The following is a 14,296-nucleotide window of genomic DNA, read 5'->3' as shown; positions in this document are numbered from 1 at the left end:
GAAAATGGTTTTTACTAGAAAGCTACACTTTTGCATTTGGGTGTCCAAATTTCAATCCGACCATTGGATTTTCCTGAAATTTGGTTTACAAGTAAAAATTTTTATAATCTTCAAGTGGGTTTTAGAATCACTTTGATCAAAGTTCAAATGGAGAAAAATCACACTCTAGAAGTTGGTCCAAAGATGATGTCATGATAGTAATATAATGCTTTCATAACATCAACAATTGCTGAGGTTAGGACCATTAGGTCTTTTTAAAATGTTGTAAACTTATCTTACTCTTTAAATATGACATGTGGGCTTTAGAATTGCTTTGATCAGAGGTTGAATGACAAAATGGTGCACTCCAAAAATTGGTCCAAAGGTGTTGTCATGACAGTAAAAATGCCAAATATAACATCTTCAAATTTTAATCCGACCGTTGGATCTTTTGAAAATTTGAAACACTATTAGTACTCTTGAAAAGTGATATGAGAGCTTTGAAATCACTTTAATTAGAGCTAGATGGTGAATCAGCACCCTTGAAATTTTGCCTCAAAGGGCTATTATGACAGCATATTAATTACCCCTGTTTGCCTAATTTGCTTTTGTGTACTATATAGTAATCCTTCAAACTTTTTTAAGAGATTTTAAATGTTTGTTTTGCTATTGTATAGTTTGTTTGGCAATTTACATGGTTTGTTTCTTAAGTTAGTTTTAGGATCAACTCCTTAACCACACTTAGATGATTTAGCCATGGTGTGTTTTTGTTAACACTCGGGGCAAGTGTTACACAGTACATCTAAAAATATATCAATTTAATTATAATAGTAAGTTTCTATCATTTGGGTCTCTTGGTTTGTTTTCTAATAGAGAACTACAACTTGAGCCTACTTTGGGCTTAACAACATAGGGTATATCTAGTTCAATTAGTGGGCATTCTAGTTGATCAAATCTTCAATTTGAACTTATATGCATATCAACATTTACAAATCATGAGGATCAAATGGAAAATATTTATTTATTGGAAGCTTTGCAACCAAACCAAACATAAACTTAAAATGAAATTCCTAGTAGTGTCGCTTGAGCATACTTTTAGAGCTAAACACTATGATGGACTCAAACCTTATCAAAGATTGCCCAAAAACCTCCGCGTAAAGCTTAGGCACATTTTTTTATATTCTATTCTCATGGGTATTAGCACTCTTAAGGTGTTATCCAAATAAGATTGTAATTAATCTCATTATTAATTGCAAATTAAAAGCTATTAAACCATTTGATATGGATTATTGATGGGCCTTGAGAGAGAGATAGCTCTGTGTGATACTTATATATATATATCCCTAGTGTAAGTGTTCAATAATTGGTACAATAGTATAGATTCTTTTGTTTTTTTTTTGTTAGATTTTGAATATGCTATAAATTCTCCGACAATTATTATAAATTCCATTTTATAATTAGATTAAAATTAAGTGTTGTTTTACTTAAAAAATTAGTCAAAGTTAAATTAAGAATGACCAATTATTTATTTTTAGGCACAAGGAAATATCTATAGAAAATGACTTGGAAAAAAAAGGACAAATATATTAAAATCTAGACCAATCATTAAATCATTAAATCAATTGAGCCATATTATTTTACAATCTAGTGGTCAAATAATAATCAAACTATACTAGTAAATTTTATATTCTTAATTTTTTTATACATTAACACTACTACAAAACTTTTAATATAGGACTCCTTATATAAGATGGTTGAATACAAAACTGTCCTATATAAGCAAGTAATGGCAAGGCACGTGGTATGTTGACTGGCATATAGGAGGGTTGTTAATAAAATTGTCCTATATAATTTAATAATATAGGATGGTTCATCCTAAAACTGCCCTATATTTGTTTTTTAATTAAAAAATTGATTTTTTTCAAAATGTGAACAAATAAAGGGCGGTTTTCGTAAGGAACCGTCCTCTATATCATCACATTATACGAACTGTCCTATATTACTTTTTATCCTTAAAACCCATTAGTTTTTGAATAGAATCAGAGCCAAAATAGAAATGAAATCTTAAAACCTCTCACACGCTCATCTTTTTTAAACCCAGAACCTCATCTTATTCTATGAAATCCCAAAACACAAAACCCAAATCTTATTTCTTTATTTTTTGATGAAATTCCAAACCCAAAACCTACTTGTGAACGCTGTTATTGCTTCTTCAACTTCACAACAGCATTGGGCATTTAGAGTTGTTCACAGTTGTAAGCTTCTTTCTATGTCTCTTGTTTGATGTTTCCTTGTATTTGTGCATTTTCTATGTCTCTATGTGTTCAAATTAAAGGAGATGAGATTTAGAGGAGATTAGAGTTTAGATTTATTGTTTCAACATTATGCACATGAGATGTTCAATAAAATGTTTGAAAGGAGAGAAGGATTAGGAAATAGAAAATTTAATAATTAAAAGTATATGGATGAGCTTATTTTGATGCTGACCTAAACATTCATACAATTAGACAAGTTGTTTAATAACTTTGGATTTTAGATTGTTTAATAGCAAAGTTGTATTTTACTAATATCACTACAATCATATATATATATATATATATATTTTGTTCCGCACTCTAGTTTTATTGCATTTCCATATAGTGTAGCACCTTATATACATCTACTTCCTGTCACAAAACATTAGTACTTAGTTTATAACTAGTTTGTCACTTGCGATGAGATTTGTTATGTTCGATGGTTTGTTTATGCTACAGAAATATGCATGAATTCTTTGACATATTTCAAGACATTTCTCATTTTTATATATGGATATTACAACTGAGTGAAATTCACAATCTAAAAATTTATCCTTTAGATTGACAACTTGTATAGCAATTCGAGAATTAGGTTTATACATCCCTTCAAGTTTAGTTTTGAACTAGACTCTCTTGAAGTTAATAAAACCTAACTCAACCCTTTTAGATTTATGAAAATTAAACTAAACACCTCTCATATTTTAAGTTTTCATATCTCTGTATTATGCTCACTTATCACATAATGAGCTTGTAATATATACTATATTTCCTCTTAGTTATAATATTAACCTCTAAGGAACCAAGAATTTTTAATACATTCGCTTTTGACCTATGGTTGGTTTTCCCAATTTAATCTTCTCAAACTACTCATCTTAATATTCTTTTATTCATATAGTGTCATTTACTATCGATCTTTTACTGGTTAACATAACCAACTCTTTAATGATTCTGTAAGCTATTAGCTTAAATGAGCTTTAATTTAATTAAAATTAATTTTAAAAATTTTAAAAATAATTAATTTCATTAGTGTTAACTAATTTTTATAATATATGCACAAGATTTTCATTCTCTTCCATTCATATCATGCATTAACAATCAAAGTAGAAAATATTCTCATCAACATATATATGACATCATATATTTACATTAAAACATGATCGGTCACTTAGATTCATATAACATGGTTATTGTTGTTGTTATTAGTGATTGAGTTGGGTTAAAATTAGATTGTATAGAGATGAATTTAAGTATGAAGAGAGGGCTGCGTACCTAGGAAAGTTTCAATTTTAAGCTGTTATAGTGCTGAATTTTTATTTAAGAGTGCTAACAACTAGTTAGTACTCTAAAATGAAAATTGTGACTTATTAGACAACTAAAAGAACTTCAAGTCAAAATATAATTAAATTTATTTTTAATAGTAGGGATGTTTTAATTAAAGATCCCCAGTATTTTTAATCAAGTGGCTTATGAGTAATGCATTGATGAGTTAATAGTTAATTAGTTTATTATCTTGCACTTACAATGATTAAGCCACTCATCACATTTCCCTTAACATTTTTTGATAGATGTGAGACTATGGATAAAGAATGGATGTCTACAGATAGACAATCAAGGGAATATATTGCGGGGTGAGCCACTATATTAAAGTTGGTGTTGAATATAAGGGAAACACTAAGAGCATTATGTGCCCTTATCTAAGATGTATTTGTTGCCCACATTCTTTGACATAATGATTCACTTGACTGTTCACTTAGTTAGGGAGGTTGAAAAGTATGGCCCGGCTTATTTAAGGTAGATTTACCCTATTGAGCATATATGAAGGTTTTAAAGGATATGTGAAAAATTAAAGTTGACACGAGGGTTGTATTATTGAAAGGCACATAAGTAAAAAGGCAATTGAATTTTGTTAAGAGTAGTTAAAAGATGAAAAAAATGTTAGGCTTCTAGTGGATAGGCATGTGGGAAAGGAAGATGGGGAAGGGATAAGTAGAAAGCAATTAATCACTATATCACAAAACCATTAGGAGAAAACATACCTCTTTGTATTGCATAACTCGAATGGCATTCTCGAGTATGTTGACAAGCACAATGCTAGACTTAGGAAGGACAATCTTGAAAGAAATGACACTGTAATTATAAAACTTCATAACAAGCATTTCGAACATTGGTTGAAGGTGCGCATTGCTGCTAAGTATAATGATGACAAAAATTCAATACCAAAAAGGGTTAAATGCTTTTCTAGGGGTCCAAACATATAAGTCCTTTATTATACTAGTTATGTAATCAATAGGCTTACATTTTACACTAAAGAACAGGATGAAAGAAGCACAATGCAAAATAGTAGTGTAATTGTGATTGGTGAAGCAATGTATGTATCTAGTACTAAAGACAAAAATCCCATGTATGCATGAATATCATACTCTAAAGTTATTGAGCACATAGAGGAGTTGGACTATAGCAAGTTTAAGATTTTGATTTTTAATTGTAAGTGGATTGATAATGAGAGTGGCTTTCACATGGATGATAATTCAGGGTTCATATAGGTGAATTTAAATATGCTGGGCTACAAGACCGAGCCTTTTATTTTTGCATCACAAGCTAGGCAAGTGTTTTATATCATTGATCTTGTTTTACTGGGTTGGTCGATTGTGTTATTATCTAATAAAGAATTTAGAGAGGCCATGAATTCATTAGATACTACAATTGAGGATGAACTATTTAAAAGGATGGTACTTGAATGTAATGTCATCAAACATGGCACCAACTATGTTAGAAGTGATAGCAAAGATGGTATTTGGATTTCAAAAAGGGAAAAAAGAATAAAAGACAAGATTGCAAAATTAAACCAAGATGCCAAGTTGAAAAAGGTTTAGAAGGCGACAAGGAAAAAAAAGACTAACTTAAATATGTGTTAGTTATTTATGCTATTTATGTTTCAATCAATTAATTTTGTTTGTGACTTAGTTTGTGTGCTTTAGTTATCTATTTGTGTTTCAATTAATTAATTTTGTTTGTGACTTAGCTTGTATTCTTTAATTATTTATGCTATTTGTGTTTCAATCAATTAATTTTGTTTTTGACTTAGCTTGTATGCTTTAGTTATTTATGCTATTTGTGTTTCAATCAATTAATTTTGTTTCTTACTTGTATGATAGGTAAATGGCTTTGAAAAATAGCTCTAAAGAGATGTAAAGTCACTTCTGTTACCACAACTCTTGTAGACCCTACTCTTGCTATCACTACTCTAGTTGACATAGCTTTTACTGCCACTACTCTAGTTGACACTGTAACATCTCAAATTTTTAATCGTGCATTAATGATTGAATAAGAATGAATTAGTGATTTAATGTGGGATTAGGGTTCTGAGTGGTGAAGTGTTATATTGACTCATTAGCATGTTATGTGAACAGATATGAGTAGAAAAACAGAGCATGTGAGCATAGTAAGGATTTTCCTCATTGTGCCACGTGCCGTGGTGCGGGATAGATGCATTGCAGCACGTGGAGTAGAAATTAGATTAATAGGGATGTGTCTGCTTGTTGAAACAAAAAGGGAGAGCATGAGAGAAGAGGTTTGGCATGGAGAAGAGTGGGAGATGTGCTAGGGAAAGCATAATCTGGAGCAAGGACAATGTTTCTGACCTGTTACTTATCAAGTAAGTCACATACAATCTTAACCTTTGATTCTACCCTATTTTCTCTTAGTTTTAGCTAGTAAGAAATTGAATTCAGGAGTTTTAAGCAGTTAATTTCTCACCCTCTAGTAATAGAAGAGGTTTTTTAGAACTAAATTAATGCTTTATGACTAGTTTGAGTTGAAATGATAAAACTTTGAAACTATAGGCAAGATTTACCCTAATTTAGAGAGAGAATAGTGAGAGAAAATTGGCAAAAAGATGTTAAAGCTTAAGATGAGGGGTAATTAGTGGTAATATGTGTAATTGAGTATGAAATGTAGATTTAATAGCAATTAGGTGTGTTATTGTGATAATTGGCACTTTTTGTCAATAGTGAAATTGACTCGGAATGCCAATTCTATATAGGTTCTAGTATGTGATACATGAATTATGAGAAAGGAGCTTGAATAAGGTTGTTAGAACACGGGTAACCCTTTCTATTAAATAGAAGGGTTGAGGTAGCCAGATAGTTTATTATGTTTATTAATTATTACAATTGTGTAAAAGTAAATACAAAATGAGAAATAGTTGTTTATGAGTTTTTATGCATGATTTGTGTTGAAAATGGTTTTAACATGAACATTGGTTTGTGAAACGGTATTTGAAAGTTTATTGATTTCAATTGAAATATATCTATATGATATGATGATATATGTTGTAGAAATGCGAAGAAAGTAGTGGAAATTATGAAAGAGCATGATCATAGGGGGTAGAAGTTTACCCAAGATATGTGGGGATGTGTGTGTGTGGAGATATCTAAGTGAAAAATCTATATGGTTAGGTTGGCACCATGAGACATCCAGTACAGCATTATACGGGTTGGTACCATGGGTAATCCGGTATAGCATATTATGAGACTATTACTATAGGACATCCAGGCTGTCTGGCAACTCCTTAATAGCCGATAGGGTACGGTTAGGAGTCAGTGACACCTCTATCACAAGTGTATGAAGAGGGAAACTATAGTCTATAGGTGGGTTAAATTACCTTTAGCCTGGTGTTTCTACCACCAAAAGTGTGCTCAAGTTGACAACTGGTTGATCTAGGAGAGCCTATGGTTTCATGTCGAGGAGCATTGAAGGTTTGGTGGCTAGATGATCATGCTAATGTGTATTTGTGTGGAATTCCTTTGAAATAATGTTATGTTTTCATACTTATATATGTGTGTGTGTGTGTGTGTGTGTGTGGTATTACCTTAGTTTTAATACTTTGGCATAGTTATATTGTAGTAATAGGCATTAAATGAGCTATATCAATTATTGAGATTTTTATCGCACTCGTGGTTATTTATATTTTTTAGGTTCTAGCACTAATGGTTCAAAGGGAAAGGATATACACTGAGTTAGTATCTCTCGCCTAAGCCTTTATAAGAATTGGTGTAATGTATTTGTTGCAAGTAGTTGTAAATATGTATAAATTGCCTCAAGACTAGAGCATGTGCATATTATGGTATTTGATGATTTTGAGCTCCCTAGCCCTTATATATGTATAAATGATGAAATGATTTGATGGGCTAGCGGAGGAATATATATATGTGTGAATTTGAGATGTGTGAAGAATGTTTGAGATGATTTGGCCATTTATGAGATAAAGAAGTGAAATGGTGATTTTAGCCCAAAGCATGAGATGGGAAGTTTACAAGCCAATTGTGTGTATGTGTAATATATTGTGCATGCGTATGGTCAATTAAGTGTGTATTGTCCATTTAGATATGGTCAAGGTCTAAAAAGTGGCTAATGACAATAGGTTTCGAATTGAGACACTTGAGTGGCAAGATTTTGGTAGAAAATGGTCAAAATACACTTTGGTGTCTAATTTTTGATAGAAATATCAAATTAAGTTGAAACAATATCATTAGTTAGATTTTGAAACAAGCTTTATGTGGACACTTGAACCACTCCAATCGAACATCATATGTGGAAATGGTGAGCATCTGAATTTTATATCATAAACTACCATTTGATAGCAAATTTAAGCGTGTGCGTGGCATACGGGTATGACACGATACAAAGTGAGCGATTGTAGCCTTTTTGGCACATGTTGTGGCACATGTGGCAGGAGTTGAGATGCACGGTGCAAGAATTCACTTGTCTTCCTATTTTACACATGTTTTCCTGATCCTTGATGCACATTGTACTGCTGCTTTCACTATGCATAACATTTTATGATTTAAGTGATTTATAAAATGATTTTGGAAATCTTTTCTTGGGATCCAAAGGCTTTCAATGTTTTCAAACTAAATAAATTTGAAGTGATTAGATTAATTGTAGTGGAGCATATGTTAATGTCGGTAAAGGGTATTACATTATTAGTTGGTATCAGTTTCTCGAGTTTAGAGATTTAGTCTTTCTACTTGTCTGTGCATTCAATATAGAATTTGGCAACTCATATATCATTCATTATACCTATTCTTTCCCTTTTGCTTAACCTTTATGTTCCTTTCATTATTAGGCAGGGAGAAAATGAGAAGAAGAAGTACTTGAGCTACATGTAGCACTCGAGTGTCTAGGCATCTGGTTGAGGATGAACCTGTGCCTGAGGTTCAATCGGATATGCCTTAACAAGCTAATAGAAGAGATGGCTTATTAGAAGAGTTGAGAGATATGATAATCGATATCCAGCAAACCATGAGAGATCATGATGTAAACAAAAGAGAGAGAAGCTTAAGAGAGGCCAGTATTAGAAGAAGCTCATGGTAGACCTAAGCCACCTCAAGCTACGAGTAGTAGACAGACTGTAGGATTTGCTATAGATTTGTCTATTGACCAAGCTTGGAAGACATATATGAGGTTTAGTCCTCCCATATTTGATGGTAGTATGAGAGAAAGAGAAGCCAAGCAATGGATGAAACGACTTGAGACAATATTTGAGGTGGTGACCTATACTTTAAAGAAGAGAGTGACCTTAACTACGGTTCAGTTAGTCGAAGTAGCTAAGAGATGGTGGGATTCAATAAGGCCATCTGGTGGTGTAAGGTACTCTTAGGAAGAATATAAGAAGTTATTCTTTGAGTACTACTTCCCAACATCTTTTCATACTGAGAAAGAGCAAGAATTCTACACATTTAGGCAAGGGGACTTAGATGAAGAGGAATTTGTAAAGCATGAGGTGGCAATTGGTCCTCAGGAATCACCACCTTTGTCTTTATTTTTAAAAAATATATATTACATTTATTCTACCTCTTTATTCGTGCACGTAATGTTCACCGTGTTTTCTCCTTCATTATAAAAATCTCCTGGCTTCATCTATTACTTCTAAACCAACTCTCAGCTCATGTACCCAGCTCACAGCTCGTGGTTCCTCTTAGCTTGCCATACATTTAAACCCTCAGCTCGTTTAAGCTACCCACTCAAGTTGTGGTTGCAGCTCATTGAAGCTCTGAGCTCGTTGAAGATCTTCTTCCAACTCGTCAACTCTGAGTAACTCTTATCCCTACTAATATTTACTCTTGCTTTCTCTTGAAGGTCCCCACCATTATCACTTTCAGATATAATCCCTATAACTCTCTTTTAAAAAATTCCTCATTTTTGTGGTCCCTCATTTCAGCTCGTGTTCCCCATTTTCACTTCATGATCTTTAGCTCGTGTGTGGTCACAACATTATTGTTTCCTTAATATGGACAAATTGTGCTTCATAATGTTTCTTCAACTCTAGATACATTTTGAATTTTTAATATCATATTTTTTTATTTTAAGTTTATTATCAGTTATGAGTTTAAATCTAACATTAATTTTAGAAAATTATATTTTCCATCTTGAAATTTTTTTGATTTGTCCTGAATGATATATAAGGAAAAAAATATTTTTTGGTGAAAGGGGGAAAAATAATTAATTAATTAACGTTGATTTATTTTAGAATTATGTTTACATTTTTTGATTTAATTACTATAAATTATTAATTTTTTATTGGTTAGAATATATTGAATTAATTATTTTAGTTATCTATATGTGTTGAATAGAGGGTTTAATACTCGAGAAACTTTTATTTTAAGCTATTATTCTACTAAAATTTTTGAAAACATTGAATTAATATATAAATGTTGAACAGAGGGTTTGAGACCTAAAAAATTTTCATTTTTGACAAAATATGTGAACAAATCATACCTGACACTTTCCTCTAGTTGCTCAAATGAGAATAATCTTTTCCCACTTATCAGTTCTAGCATCAAAACTCCAAAACTATAAATATCTATTTTTATTGACATGTGATTGTCTTTTAGATATTCTGGAGCCATATATCCCTTGTACATGATTCACAAGTTCTAGTATCAAAACCATGCACATTGAAATTCAAGTAGATGTATTCTCTTTCAAGGATAGTAAAAGCAAAAATGATGAGAAATAGAGATAAAATCAAATGATATGCCATTTACTTTTCTCTCAAATTTTAAAAACATACGGAGTGCTAGCTATTGTAGTAGTATGGACAAAGGTTTGATCTCCCTCAAATATGTGGCTAATGCTAAAGTCAGAAATCTTGGGCACCCATTTATGATCAAGCAAGATATTTCTGGCTTTACGTCATGATGGATGATGAAGTTTTGGGGGTTAATGTGAAGATAGCTCATACCCCTTGCAATAACTATGATTATGTTAAAGGTTAGACTCTAATCAAGCTCTTGGTCTCTCCTATTAGGACCTACAGAGTGCATTACTTCTAGTTTAAAAAATGACATGAGATTGGTTACTATGTGAAGACGAGGCAGGTAAGCACTTACGGAGTAAAAGGTTGAGACTCCTGTTGGGAATGTACTCATAAACAAGTAAGAATTTTTTCTTATTAGCACAATAACCAAACAATTTCACCATATTAGGGTGCTTCAAGCTATTCAACAACTATATCTCCTTTATCAGTTGTTCCTCATATTGTTGTGACATATTTAATGGCATCTTCATTGCAATCTCTCTCCCATCATCCAACTTCCCCTATTATATAGCATAAAAACCAAAGGTTTAATTTAAGTCTTTTTTAAAATACAACATTTGTAAGATGTTTTTAAAGTTTTAAAAAATAAAGTTTGGCATCACAAACAAATACAATAAATTTAGAAATTAATTTCCACCATTATGTGATGTTCCCGCTAGCTTTTGTCTTTCTTCATTGACATTTTAAATCAACATGTGCGTGCTTTAATTACTTTCTAATTTGAGTTGAAAAATTGAAATTCCCATAAAAATTAGAAAATTGCTTAAAGATCTTACCTTGTAGACAAGTCTAGATCTTCCTTGGTCAGGCTTATTTTGAGAGGCAAATCTATTGGTAGCTTGATGTAAGGTTTTATAGGAAAACCTCTAACAATTCTGGTGTAACATCCTAAAAATTTTAAGACTCAAATTTATTTAAAAAAAATAAATGAAAATAAAATAAAATATCTATAATTAAATTAAAATTTAGAATAATTTAATAGAGGCCCAGAGTTTGAATTTTACTAAGCAAAAGTTTGGTTTTATTTGATTTTTAACTATGGGAAAAATTACCAAAGTTGACCCGGGCTTTTGTGCAATAATAAAAAATGTTGGGCCCTTTCTTGTAATTTTCCCTAAAATTTTTGACCAGCATTTTAAGGAGCAAACAGATGCAGAAAACGCAGAAAATGAACAAGGGAAACAAACGCACAAACGGGAGAGAGAGAGAGAGAGGAAAAAGAGAAGAGAAAGGGAGGGAGTTAGGCTTGGATTTAGGAGTCTTTGCGACTGTTGCGAGCTCGGCTGCACGATAGGTAAACTCCCTACTTCAATCCTCTTCTCTTTCTCTTGATTTTCTTCAATTTTTGGAAGAGGAAATTTTTGAATTTTGATCCCAAAGGCTTTATTCTTGTAAGCTTTTATTTCTTTGGATCCTAGGGAGCATGTTTTGAGTTTCTATATAGTGATCTAATATTTTGAGTGGATAATTGGATGAAAAGAGGTGTTTTGGACACAAAATAAATCCTAAGAAATTGGGTTTTTGCTCTTCAATAGTTTAAGCTTATTGATTTAGTTATAATTTTGCTATTTGAGCCCAATAAGATTTAAATTAAGGTTTGGTTTTCATTATAAGGGCTAATGGTGAAAGTTGGTGACACTAAGTGAAGGTTTTTAATTGATTAAAAAATTATATAAATTGAAAATTAGTCTAGTGATGGCTAATAAATGGTTTTGGTGGTTAAGTGATACTATGTGAATGGTTGGTTTAATATATGGACCATTAGGGTGGATTATGACTCATTGACCTAAGTTGTGTGGTATAAGTTATAGTCTTCGTTAATGCTATTTGTCATGATAAGTGATGTGGATCACTTATATGTTGTAGAAAATTGTTGGTGGAACTTATTGAGAAGTAAGGAACAAGCCGAGCCCTATTTTGTACAAGGGGAACCCTTTTAGTACTAAAGGGTTGAGGTAACAGGGGAATTTATATTTCTTATTACTTTATTTTAGCTATTTTTGAATAAATATTACTAGTTATCATGCATTACATGTTTTAAAAGATTAAATGTGCTTTATAAGGGGTTATGGGGTACTACTTTGATTATAGTGCAAATATGTTTTCTAATTGTTTAATAACAATGTTTTTATGGAAATGAGATTTATAAATATTATACTACTTTAGAGTGTTGAATGGTCAATACTCAGGAAAGGTAGACAAGAGTAAAAGGCATGATCTCGGTGGGAGTTCACCAATGAGAAGGTGTGGATTTTTGATATTCTATGACACACTGTCAGTACTCAGTGTTGTCTTACGTATTGTGGGCTCAGTGCACTAAAATGGTTAGTGTATTGAGTGTTTGATACCTCTCAGTGGGGGAGGGAATCCGACATATGAAGTGTGAGGTTGAGTGCCTAGGCCAAGGTAGCCCTCACATGGAGAGTAAGTCGGGCTGGCTCTGGGAGGGAGTTAGCTTTGACTACTCAGGATTCACGTCGAAGGGGCATAGGTGGTTCGGTAGATTAGATCATGCCTTAGATTATGTTTTGTGCCTGTGGAGGTACAAGTAGGTATAAGGTTTACCTGCGAGTTAAAGAGTGCCAGGGGGCATTCTGTTGGTCATGAAAGGCCATACCGGCCTAGGTCATGCATTCATGCATTTTAAATGGCTAAATTATATACTATGTTGAATTTATTATTCGTTTATTTGATTATGGCTTACTTTGTAATAATCAATGTAAATTTCGCTATTACTAAGACTGTGGTTGTCTCACCCCTTTCTTTTCAATATTCTAGGTCCAGGCGAAGGATCTAGTGGTGGACGGGGAAAGGAGCAAAGCTAGGGGTTTGCTTGTGATTTGTAAAGAACTGCAACCCCTTTCTTTTGAGCAAATATATTGTAATGTATTTAAGATTAGGGTGCCAGTAGGATATGATTATGTGTGTGTGTGTGAATATGTGTGGATTGTGTGCTTGTGTATGAATTTTTGTCTGTTTGCAGACTTGCGGCTAGGAAACTTGGTTATGGTGTGTGGTTTTGATGGATTTACTTAGTAGACCAAGTTTCTATTACAAGCAGATCTTTATTTTGATATATATGTGATTTTATAAGCAAATGCAAAGTGGTTGCATTGCAAATGGTGTGCTATGGGCAAACATACAGCTTGGATAGAGAGAGTGGGTGCGTGGGCCCTACAAGGAGCTCTGAGCCAAGTGAAAATGTTTAGCATATGTATTTATATAAATACATGGTATTTGGATTGATTTGTGACCACTCTTGTATGATTTATGCATTTTGGGGGTTTAGGGTCCATTTTGGGAAATGGCACCCGGGTGGTCAAATTTTGATGTATGGGGGTTTTCCATCATTTGAATGTTCTATAGGTGTTTTTAATCTTATTTGATGTGTCCAAAGTGTTTCCACAGGTTTGTGACCATTAGGATGGGATTTGGACAATTTTGAAAATGGTTTTTACCAAAAAGCTGCACTTTTGCATCCGGGTGTCCAAATCTTAATCCGACCGTTGGATTTCTCTAAAATTTGGGTCACAAGTAAAACCTTTTATAAGCTTCGTGTGGACTTTGAAATCATGTCGATCGGATATCGGACGGAGAAACGACGCACTCCGGAATTTGGTCTGGAGGTGCTGTCATGACAGCATTAAATTGCTGTCATGACAGCTACAGTATTAATTTTATAACCTGCACAAAATTCAATCCGTCTGTTGGATCTTTTCAAAATTTAGTATGCTAATAGTATTCTTTAAAAGTGACATGTGGGCTTTGGAATCACTCCGATGGAGGTCAGATGATGAAATGGTGCACTCCGGAAGTTGGTCCGGAAGTGCTGTCATGACAGCTTTTTAGCTGTCATGACAGCAAAAATAATCAAATTTTTAACATGTCTAATTTTAAATCCGACCGTTGGATCTTTTTGAAA

Source organism: Prosopis cineraria, unplaced genomic scaffold, assembly GCF_029017545.1.
Source record: "Prosopis cineraria cultivar Desert tree isolate PC_DT_omini unplaced genomic scaffold, ASM2901754v1 PC6, whole genome shotgun sequence".
Classification (NCBI taxonomy): domain Eukaryota; kingdom Viridiplantae; phylum Streptophyta; class Magnoliopsida; order Fabales; family Fabaceae; genus Prosopis; species Prosopis cineraria.
The sequence above is the reverse complement of the archived record's forward strand: the minus strand, read 5'-3'. Positions refer to the sequence as shown.